The sequence below is a fragment of the Paramisgurnus dabryanus genome, chromosome 3, assembly GCF_030506205.2.
Source record: "Paramisgurnus dabryanus chromosome 3, PD_genome_1.1, whole genome shotgun sequence".
NCBI lineage: Eukaryota > Metazoa > Chordata > Actinopteri > Cypriniformes > Cobitidae > Paramisgurnus > Paramisgurnus dabryanus.
Window position 1 is genome coordinate 2,156,151 of NC_133339.1, and position 12,458 is coordinate 2,168,608.

The 12,458-nt window shown below is 37.6% G+C and overlaps 1 protein-coding gene across 1 annotated transcript in view; it reads left to right on the forward strand.

Annotated features, from left to right (window-relative positions):
* The window catches only part of LOC135733733 (Fc receptor-like protein 5), a gene marked incomplete at its 5' end in the record, with an annotated part of 237,936 nt that overhangs the window by 183,420 nt on the left and 42,058 nt on the right, over positions 1–12,458 (forward strand). The gene's annotated exons all lie outside the window — the stretch shown is intronic.

The window sequence follows — 12,458 nt, forward strand, 5'->3', positions numbered from 1 at the left end:
TATTTTTAGTTTGTTACAGTTCTTAACAATATTCTTACCATACTCATTTGCATAATAATTCTTACCTTCTGTAAATAAATATAAAACTTAACACCAGTTGTAGTTGTAGTTTCTGTTACCTTATCAGCTTCCATACTGTACCTTGTTAATGTTACTGTTTGCACCCATGCACACTTTCCTATACTTTTACAAGTTATTAATAGTTTATCTAAAGACTGTTTTGTTAAAGTTAAACTTGATACACATGAACTTGCAACTATGCCCAATTCAACCTTTAGCGTACAAAACATTATCACCTTTTTGATTTGCACTGTTGCATACTCAATGCCATTTCTGATTTAAGTAAGGAATAATTGATGGCGGGCCGTTGAATTATTGGAAAAATAATGTACACACGAGGTGGTGATGCGGCCATGACGCGAAGCTGATGATCAGAGAGACTGAAGGAGAAACACCTGAGACCTCTTTATAAGAGATAAATGAATGAACAAATGAATGAATGATATAAGACGTGAAGTGTAAGAGATTGTTGTTGTTTAGTAGTGTGTGATGAACTCACCAGCATAGACTTTGCGTGGATTTCTGCATACCCACACTTTATGTTCATATATGTGCGTACGCACGGTTTATAAATGAGACCCCTGCTCTTGGATTCTGCTTATTACCTGAGCTCAGGGGTTTAGACCATTAGGCCAAGATTCCAGTTTTACACCATTTCGTCATTTAGGCATTCCTACACATGAACCACTGTAGTGAATCCACCCTTACAAAGTTTACATTGAAGATTTATATTGATGGTTTATTCATTCTGTTTTTTGTTGTTGTTGTTATTTTAGGCCATTAAAATCGCTTAGGTTTATTAGATTTTGTATATAAGGACTTTAATAAGACAGCAGTATAGTTTAAAGAGCGTGTGCTTCTGATCCCTGATATTTTGTTTCATGACATGATGTGGTAACTTTTGAATTCGACATGCTAAAGAGAGCATTCTTTTTTTGGTGTTTACTGTCTGCTGCTGGTAACAACCAGAACTGTCTGCTAGAGCACACAGAACCAGAGTTATCCACTTTCAAATTGTTTACAACACAAAAAAGAGATTCGGTGGTTCATCATATGAAAAACAACATAAATAACAATATTTGTAACAAACAGCACCTTTTTATGTAACTTCAAAGGGATTTCTGTAAAATGATATAAAGATATTGCATTTATTCCACTGTATGTGGTTATGGGCACACTTCAAATGTTTTTAGGCAGAAACTGCATGCAAAGATTGTATTATTCCTCCCTTCAATTGGAATAGACTAACTTTTGCATACATCATGAAAGAGAAAAAAAATCCTTTGCTGGAATCAAACAAAACTGTCTGCAGGTTTCTGGAGCACTCAGGGCCAGAGTTATAGATTTTCAAATACAGACTTTAGAAAAAAAATAAAAAGCGCCTAATTATTTTTGTGTTTATTAGAGGATTGATAACACATACAACCATGTTTAGCACTTTCAACAGTGTTTTATGTAATTTCAAAGGGTTTCCTGTAAAATGAGATTATCCAACTTATCCATATATATCAACCCAGTCTCACCCCATTTCGTCAATATTTGACGACACTTGACCATTCGTCATATGTTGACGTGAAGGGTATACCTTTCGCGTCATTTTTTGACGAACTGGGGACTTCAATACTATTACGTCCGTTGCATTCTCTTTCCTATTTTATTACCATTTGCGTGTCGGTTTAGGGTTAGATGTACATAATGACATCCCTACCCAAACCTAACTCTAACCCCAACGCCAGGTGACAACTGTTTCTAACCCCAACGCCAGGTGACAACTGTTTAATTTCGCGTACACTGTTTAATTTCGCGTACACTGTTTAATTTTGCGTAATCTAACCCTAAACCGACGCGCAAATGGTAATAAAATAGGAAAGAGAATGCAACGGACGTAATAGTATTGAAGTCCCCAGTTCGTCAAAAAATGACGCGAAAGGTATACCCTTCACGTCAACATATGACGAATGGTCAAGTGTCGTTAAATATTGACGAAATGGGGTGAGACTGTGTTACATATATGCACTTACGAGGTTTTATCTCCGGTCATACTATAAATCCAAATCTTTAAGTTTCCCAACGTGAACCTCTCAGGTAATATCTGACCCAGAAAAATGGTATTGGTATTATCACATGACGAAATGTTGTGTCACCAGAAACATTTTCTGAGGCTAAGGAAAATGTAATAATGTGTACAGGATGCGCAACAGCTTTTCAAAAAACACCTGGGAAGCAAAGTTCTAAGTAATCAATTAAAAGACCAATAGTATGAGTGTACAGCAACTTTCCGAATGCCACAAACAATGTCTTGAAATTTGTTAATTTGAGTTAATAAAGGAAACTTCAAAAACGGAAGTTTTCAGTGGTGAAGTAGTTTTCCATAAATGAGTCGTAAGCAGGACGGTTAATAGGTGGCACTCTATTGTAAGGAATGTCATGTGTTAGAGTGAGCTTTACTGCTGTTATCAACAGGCTTGGCATTCATTCATAAACTCCTGGCTCCTCATATATGACATTTCTTTAGTCAATTTGAGCAAATTTACTTGTAACCAATTAATCTTTGTTCTGTGATTTGGTTCTCAGAAGTCAGCAAAGTATTTTTTTCTTTCTCTGAAAGTTGACGAGAGAGACACCGATGCACCTTACGGTCCCAAACCAAGAGCATAGTCAAGTATACCAAAAATATGTCTGATATGTGTGTGCGTCTCCAGGTACTGGTCAATATGCAGTCGGCCAAAGGTCATTTGCTCTTGTGCTTGTAATAATCTTTATCTGAGGGTTTTTCTACGTCACTGATAGCACACATTCATCTCCAAGACGTCCATTTGATGTCTACATTTTCATTAGCCAGATGTAATTTTTGGTTGTTAGCTCTTCTGCAATTCGTCAGAGAAGTTTCTTAAGAGATGTCATAAGCACTTTTCGCACGGGATTAGTATTACCTGGTAATACTAATACAAATCTAGTGATTTGTTATAATTGCAGAGGTTGTCAGTGATCTTAATCCTGTGCGAATCTGCCATGTTTGAAATTTGTAAAGTAAAGACTCCCCTGCAAATGACCTACCGTATTTTCCTGACTATAAGTCGCTTGGGAAAATAAGTTGCATCAGTCAAAAATGCGTTTTAAAGAGGAGAAAACATATATATGTTGCACTGGACTATACATTGCCTTTATTTCACAAAATCCAAGCCCAAGAACAGACATTTAATCTGGCAAGGGAAGTTATTTAACTAAACAATGGCACACAGAACAGCAGACTGAAGAGGTGTCCGTACATGTTAACGTAACATTACCATTATTCTTCGAACACAATAGCATATTGAACGTACCTGGGAGGCTGAATTGGCTAAATTAACACGAAAAGCCAAATCAAGTTCAAAACGGTCCCGAAGTCATTCCACATCACTGAATCCACTGAATTACATCAATACAGAAGCAGCATAGAGTGGACTCTCGCGCTGTAGATTGTAATGGTTTGTAGGATTAAAAATATAGGAATTTATTACTTTGTCACAATTTGTCACAACCCCCATTTCCATACTGTATCATCTGCATTCCTGTGCTTACAAAGACTATTGTTACAGCTGTTTGTTCAATACAGTGGGGGTTTAAGGTGTGGTCTTCTGATTGGTCAGTTTGAATGTATCATGTTAGGTTTAGTCACATGGTCAATGGATAGAGAATAAAGGTCTTGGTTTTCATGAGCTCTGGGCTTTTTGCCTTTTGGCATTTGCCATTTGCTTTCTGCCCTCTGCTTTTCTTCTTTACCTGAGTTCTTGGGTTTAGGCCTTTAGGCCAAGATTCCAGTTCTTAATGGTGATTCTCTTTCTTCTAAACTTTATTTCTTTCTCTGTTCTCTATCTTAGCAGGTAATATCTCACATACATTGGAAACAGTTAATTGTTTGTATTAAGTACCATTTCATGCATTTATAGTGTAACCATTTCAATTGTCAGTACTGTTATTAAACCTTTTCATTTACAAATCTGTTGTTTAGTTTTGATTTAGTGTTAATACTTAAACGCTCCATATTGCAATTCAATATATTTATATTCTAGCAATGCTCTCCCACATATTTTGCTATTATAACTGCACTTATTTCCGTCGTTGGTATAGGTTGCAGAAGGGTGATAATTGACCAGAAATACACAGTTTTATAATATCTTGCTGTTAACATTTCTCAGTCATTTCGGCGTTCCTACAGACTGAACCACTGTAGTGAATCCACCCTTACAGTTTTGGTGCCGAAACCCGGGATCCCTTGCAGTGAGTTTTCTGAGTTTTACTTTGATTAATCATCTGAATGAGGACTTTATCACAGTTTATCCTGTGAATGTGTTAAAGGCCTTCTGACCACACCGTGGGTAAGTCTGTTTTCATTGTTTCATGGCATGGTTAGTAAAATCTCCATTTGCATGAATTGTATGAAACAGAAATTAGAAGGACCTTAAATAGTCCTGTTATCATTGTACAGTTAGAGATTATTTCAGATTATCTCTTCAGGGATGGAAGGGATTAATTTAAGTAATGATATATTGTTTGCTTTATGGAGCGAGAAAGTTGAACCTACATTTTCAAAATTATATAGAAAGGGTTTGAATTACAATGCTACCACTGATGATATTCTTACATGGTGGCACACAGTTGGTAGTGAACAAAGAAAATCCAAACATGCTGAAATCATTGAGGCTTTGAATTTCATGACGTGCAAGCAGCTACGTAAAAATAATGCAATTTTTGAGTCCTGAATGCCAAAGGGGATGAATTGAGAATCAAAAACGCTGAATTAAAAAAGTCAGAGGCAAAGATCCAAAATCTTCAAACTCAGATAGATCAACTATCATCTGAGCAGTTAGCCCTGGCTAAACAGTGTGAGAAGTATAAAGACATCATTGCGGATGTAAAGGCTAAACTAATTGTACGAGACACTAAGTCTCCCCAAACGCTTACCGCGATGGGACTAAAAAAGATGCTACTTGTATTAAAGAGAATGTATGTTCCAGAACCCAGAAAAGTGTTCCTATTTCAGTGATTGGGGTGATGCATCAACATGCTGGAATAGAACCGCATGATATGAAAGAAGCATTAGAGAGTCACAGACCTCCTGAAGCTCCAGTAGAACCAAGCTACAAACCCGGTGGCAAAATGAACAGGCTTTGTAATTCCTGTCATAAAATAGGCCATACAGAGGAGAAGTGCTGGTCACTGGGCAGGGGCAGACCCAGTGCCGGCGCCAGCCGAGCGCTGATGAGGGGGCGTCTAAAATACAAGAGGGGGCGATCACATGAATGCATAAAATTCCCCCAGCTAGAAAATACATAGGTTTGGTGCATTAAGTTTTAAAGTGTTATAAACAAACATCTCTGTAATACAACCACAAAAACTACAGCTATAGTGAGCAACGTACAGAGCTCTGAACAATACAACAACAACAAAAAAAAAACGCATACCTAACGTTACATATTAGCACAACACTACTCATTTGAAGTTCAGACCCAGAGGTAGAAATACATTTTACGTAATGGTGGGGGGCAGTGTTGGCAAATAGAGTTGATGGTTTTCAGCCCAAAAACGGTCCAAACGCAACATTTTATCAACATTTTGGTTCAATTTGATCATATAACGTAGTTATTTTAACTGCCACAAGTAATGCACCATAAGCTAGCGATTAAGCAGCTAGAGAACCACAATAGCAAAATGACAATAACTCGTTTACATATACAGCTATGCTGTAGGATAGGCTAATTCAAATTCGTTAATTATAAATTTAACAATGTCTGTTTTTTTATCTATTTACTCCTGATAAACAGGTGTGTGTGAGAGAGAGATCGTACAGGCTTACCTTTAACGTTAAATGCAGAACAATAATAGGCTGTTGGTTGTACGTTGACTTGCAAGGATGCTGAAGAACATGAACATCTGAACTTTTCAAAACTATGTACAGTCTGGCTGAAGTTCATGGTGCCCGAATTGACTTAATGACAGCCGAACATTTGGATCTTTGCACCTGAAATGCTCCGAAACTCATCCACGCCACGGCATTAATTGATGTGTGACAATCCGGAGTCCGGTTTGTAGAACTTCCAATGCTATTTTCCATATATCCATTGCTACAGGGCAGGCCCAGGTCACTCTCACACTCCTGTCTGTAAATTTTTAAATAATTTCCCACTTCGACATCTTGATTTCCCTCTGAGACTCAGAACGCGGGCTCATTGTCGGCGTGCCTCAAGCCGTCAACACAAACTTGTTCAACTTCAGGCGCGGCTGCAAGAACCAACAACCACATGACGTCAAAGTACCGCGAGAACGATTCGAGAAATCAAACTAAGTGTCGTTTCGTCTCGCTCTCGCGGCATTTTGACGTCTTCGCCTGATGAATTCGAACAAGCCTATAGGCTACACATGAGTGGGCGTGTGTCACGGTAGAATACATGCACACTTGTTTTTTTGTTTTGTTAAATAATTAGACTTTAAAATTCACTTTAGGAAAACAATACACAAGCCAAACGTGATTTTTAAATAGCGCATTTTATCATTAAAATCCTATTCAACATTAATGGTGATCTGAGGGGGCGGGATAGTGCCAGTGAGGGGGCGACGCCCCCTCACGCCCCCTCGTGGCGCCGGCCCTGGGCAGACCTCCACCTTATTATTTGAAATGTAGGAAATCACTTTCTAAGGGCAGATGTAAACAATCTGGTTTTGCTGGTAAAACTCTTTCTGAGTTGACTGCATTGTTCATGCAAGGACTCCAGCTGTTAACCTCACTTGCTAGTGGCTTAGCAGCCAGTTAGCATGTGTTTAACATTCTCATAGATGATCCTGTTTGCATTTTCTGATTTGTAATTGCTCGTAATGCATTGTTGTTTCTATAGAACACAAATTCTAGTTGTTTGTTGTACTATATGTACACATAGGCTAATGAAGTTAATTTCTTAAAACACTTGACTGTTTCCACTGTAAGTGTTTGACAAAACATTTAAGTCAGAGGTTGTTGAAGCTACATGTATTCTAGACCAGTTGTCTTGTGTTAATGGATTAACTTTTGCTCTTGAAATTGTCTACCAGTTTCAAGTTGTATGTGTTTCTATGTTGAAAGATTTGTTTCCTAAGTGGTAAACTCTGCTATTCCTTGTATAGCTGCAGTAAGACCCTAAAGAGGAGCACAAAAATGCCATGTGGCTACATTGTGTTATATAATTGCATTAATGAAAATGTTTTACCTCACAACAGGATCCAGTAGCACTTTTACCATGCTTCCTAACTAAAAATACTGGTGTCAGAAATTTACAGAGCCAGATTACAATCTCATACTTATAATATCAAACTGGCTCCCTGTTTTAACAACAGGACCAAATTTGCATCACAATTTTATCTTTCTCACCTTTGTTGCAGCATGGTATTCACACATAGCCTCAGTTAAATACAATCACATAGCAAACACAATTTGCTTCACATCAGTTATTATTTAAACTGTCTGATGTCAAGTATCTGTTTTGGTTTCTTTTCAAAAAGTTTGATTAGTTTTATGTATCAAATCTTGATAAAGAGTTATTTTCTATGTGTAATAATTTCATTAATTTTGCTATTATGTTTCACATTTAATTAGCTTTTTATGTAAGACATTTAAAACTATCATGTTCTTTGTTCTCATTTTGTTCATTTCATTTATATTGGTTATACTGGAAAATTAAGATCTTTAAATATCATGTGGTTACACTGAATATATTGTTGTTATTGCTTCTTATGACAAAGTGGTTTGTTAAAACTAACATTTGTTAAAGGGATACTTCACCGATTTAGCATTCAGCTTTGTATCTGTAGAAACCCGGCAGTATTACTGAATGACCATGTTTCCCTCCCTCATTTCCCCCTGAGAGGAGAGATATCTGCATTTTGGTTCTGCAAAAAAGTCCTCCGATGATGTAATATGACGATTTTTGCATCATCGGAGGACTTTTTTGCAGAACCAAAATGCAGATATCTCTCCTCTCAGGGGGAAATGATGGAGGGAAACATGGTCATTCAGTAATACTGCCGGGTTTCTACAGATACAAAGCTGAATGCTAAATCGGTGAAGTATCCCTTTAAGTTTAAAAAGAAGCATTTCATACATGTTTCTAAAACCAATGCAAGAGCTTTTATTCGTTTTTCTTTTATTCTCACCTTGACCATGTTTTAATGTATTTGACAGGGATTTAAGGCTGAAGACCAATCTGACCATTTAAAACTTGAGTAACAAATGCCATATGCTTGGCTGTTTGTTGTGCCATTTGCTTAAATCACAGAATTCCTGCTGTTTCACATCTTGGGTGTTGCCTCAAAGAGAAGGACAAAAGTGAAACCCCCTTCAGGGCCTGTTCTTGTGAAAGTGTGAAGTATCGATGGAAATCTGCATAACTATGAAAAGTGCAATTCTATTCGATGAAGCCTTTCATGCAGGGCTGAAAGGAGAAGGACGTCTTCAAGTCTCATCAACCAGCAACAAGTTTGGACAATATGTCTGAAGATGACAACTGCACACAACTGAAAGCATAATCTTATGAACTATGTCACCATGGGTCGTCTTACGTGTGGCCCACGGTGCCAAGGGCGGATTTGTAGGATTAAAAATATAGGAATTTATTACTTTGTCACAATTTGTCACAACCCCCATTTCCATACTGTATCACCTGCATTCCTGTGCTTACAAAGACTATTGTTACAGCTGTTTGTTCAATACAGTGGGGGTTAAAGGTGTGGTCTTCTGATTGGTCAGTTTGAATGTAATTAATTTTTAATTTAAAGAACTTTATTGGCATGATTGTGTCACTTACAATATTGCCAAAGCATTATACATAAAACGAGAAACATACAATAACACAATATTAACAAACATTAAGGTGCAATTAAGCTAAGGTGCTGGGTGATGGATGAAGTACTACTGCAAATAAAATAAAATAGAATCAGAGGATATTTACAATATAAAGTAGACTTTGAAATATAAACATATGAAGTATACAAATGTACATTTATGGGGGCAGATGAGAGGTAAAATAAAAGTACTGTACAAAATCAGGGCTGTGGATTATTTCTGATGGTGTGTAACTGATAAATGAATTTAGCAGCAGCTGATGGGTGTCTGTCTTCCCCCAGTAACATCTTCATTTGATCTGAATCTGAAGAGCTATGAAACTCTGGTATGAGCTTTGAGATTTTGTCAAAGTGTTTTTCTCTAAGCTCTTTATGTTTACCACAGTAAAGGAGAAAGTGTGTCTCTGTCTCGATCTCACCACTGTCACAATGGACACAGATTCGCTCTTCTTTTGGGAGCCATGTTTGTCTATGTCGGCCTTTCTCTATTGCCAGACTGTGATCACTGAGTCTGTATTTAGTGAGGACTCGTCTCTGCTTTACATCTCTAACAGTGGAGAGATATTCTGACAGACTGTATTTTCTGTTTAGTGCCCGATAACATTCTAGTTTACTTTGGTTTTTACTTTCATTATCCCAATGATCCAAATATAAAGTTTGACTTTCTTTAATGATTTGGTTTATTGTGGTTTGTTTGCGTTCATTAGTGCTGGTCTGGAGTTTTAGAGCCAGTTGACAGATGGGACTGGTTTTAGGTCTCTTCTCTTGAGTTTTAAGGGCTTCATATTGAAGTGTGTTCGGGGGACTTGCGTTTAAGTGTGACCAGAATTTAAGGGAGCGTTTTTGGATGTGTATTATTAGGGGATATCTGCCTAATTCAGCCCTGCATGCATTAGTAGGTGTTCTTCTCTGAACTCTTAAAATATTTCTACAGAATTCAGCATGCAGGGATTCCATTGGATGTTTGTCCCATTTGGAGTAATCTGTTAGGCATTGTGGACCCCAAACCTCACAACCGTACAGAGCTATGGGCATTATTACACTATCAAATATTTTACACCAAACTGTAGCAGGAATGTCTGTTTGTTTAAATTTGCCTTTGATGGCATAGAATGCTCGTCTAGCTTTCTCTTTAAGTGCATTTACCGCGAGACTAAAACCGCCTGATGCGCTGATTTTTAACCCAAGATAGTCATAGTGTAAGGTGTGTTCTAGTGCAGTGTTTCCCAGAGTAAATGTGTATCTGTTATCCTGTAATCTTGCTTTTTTCTGGAAAATCATAATTTTAGTTTTCTTCAGATTGACCGTCAGGGCCCAATTTTGACAGTATTTCTCCAGCAGGTCCAGGTGTTGCTGTAAACCTTGTGCAGTGTCTGACAATAGCACCAGATCATCTGCATACAGAAGAGCTTTAATCTCTGAGTTGTTTAGGATGAGACCGGGTGTGCTGGATTGTTCCAGTAACACTGCTAACTCATTAATATATAAGTTAAATAGAGTTGGACTCAAGTTACAGCCCTGTCTCACCCCACGCCCTTGACTGAAAAATTCTGTTCTTTTGTCACCGATTTTAACTCCGCACTTGTTTTCTGAGTACATGGATTTAATGATGTCATATACTTTTCCTCCTATGCCTGATTGTAGAATTTTATAGTATAAGCCGTCGTGCCATATCGAGTCGAATGCTTTTTTAAAGTCAACGAAACATGCATAAACTTTGCCTTTGTTTTTATGATGAACGTGTTGATTGACTAGCATGTGTAGTGTGTAAATGTGGTCAGTGGTGCGGTGGTTTGGTAAAAATCCAATCTGACTTTTACTTAAGACGTTGTGTTTGGTAAGGAAGGCCTGAATCCGAGCATTTAAGATACTACAGAAAGTCTTCCCTAGATTACTATTTACACAAATGCCTCTGTAGTTATTGGGGTCAAATTTGTCTCCGCTCTTATATAGCGGGTGTATTAAACCTGTACTCCAGGTTTCAGGAAAGTGTCCAGTTTGTAGGATTAAATTAAACATTTTTAAAAGTGCCTCTTGCATTGCTGCAGGACTGTGTTTCAACATTTCTGTTCTGATGTTGTCTAAACCGCATGCCTTTCTGGGTTTTAATTTCTTTAGTGCTTCTTTTAGTTCTTCTAAGCTAATCGGGTAATCTAAAGGGTTTTGGTTGTTTTTAATGATGGATTCCAATTGATTTAGTTTAGTTTGTAAATTTTTTTGATCAGGTGTAAGACTATCTGAGGAGATTTCCCTGAAGAGGTTTTTAAAGTAGTCTTTCCATAGTTCTCCATTTTGTATGGGTATGTCCTGGTTTTGTTTTTTGTTTAGGCTATTCCATTTTTCCCAGAATTGATTATTATGAATTGAGTCTTGGATTTCTTTGAGAGTAAAATTGAGGTGTTGTTGTTTTTTGTAGTGGATTGTATTTTTGTAATCCCTAAGTGCTTCGCAGTAGTTTTGTCTTATTTCTGGTTTGTGTGGATCTCTGTGTTTTTGGTTGGAGAGTTGTCGAAGACGTTGTCTTTTACTTTTACATTCGTTATCGAACCAGATTTCATCTCCAGATTTTACTTTAGTTTTTTTGTTTGTACGGAGTAGGTTCGCTTTGATTGCGCATCTTTCATAAATATGATTTATTTGTTGTACTGCAGCATTTACCTCGGTTTTACTAGTCATAAACTGTGTTGTTTTAAATGTATTAATTAAGTTGGAAATGTCTTTGGAGCTGACTGCACTAATTAATTCGGTTTCAGAGTTTGGGGACCATTTAAATGTTGGGTTCAATTTGGTCAGATTGCAGGGCTTTTGTTCGCTTCTATGAGTTTGTTGTGTTCTCTTTATAAACACGTTTATTTGACAGTGGTCTGATAAGGTAGACTGTGGTCTGACTGTAAATGCTCGTAATAAGGAGGGGTCTAGGTCTGTAATGGCATAGTCAACAACACTAGCGCCAAGAGATGAGCAGTATGTGAATCGACCTAAAGAGTCACCTCGGATCCTACCATTAAGCATATATAAGCCCAAACCTCGACAGAGACACACCAACTCCCTACCATTTTTGTTAACTGTACTGTCAGGGTTGTTTCGTGTTGTAGTGGTGGGAATGAGATGCATGTTTGTTTTCAGTATATGATTATTCCCATGAGTGTCTATAATGTCCGGTTCTGAGCCTGTTCGGGCGTTAAAGTCTCCACATAAAAGTACATTTCCTTCAGCCTGAAAATGGCTGGTTTCCATCTGAAGCTGATCAAAGAGATTGTCCTTGTAGTATGGTGATTCTGATGGAGGTATGTAGGCTGCACAGATATAAAGGTCCTTTTCGCAGTCTATGATGCCTCTTTTGAGTTTAAGCCAGATGTGTGTTGAATCCTTTTTTTGTACAAATAAGTCATTTTTTAAAGTCTCTTTGTACCAAATGATAATGCCGCCAGAGTCTCTTCCACGTTTCACGTTGCAGTTCTTAAGTGATGACAATATAATTTCTATGTATCCGGAAGGGCAGCGAGTGTCAGTGTCCGATCTGCACCATGTTTCTTGTAGAATAATGA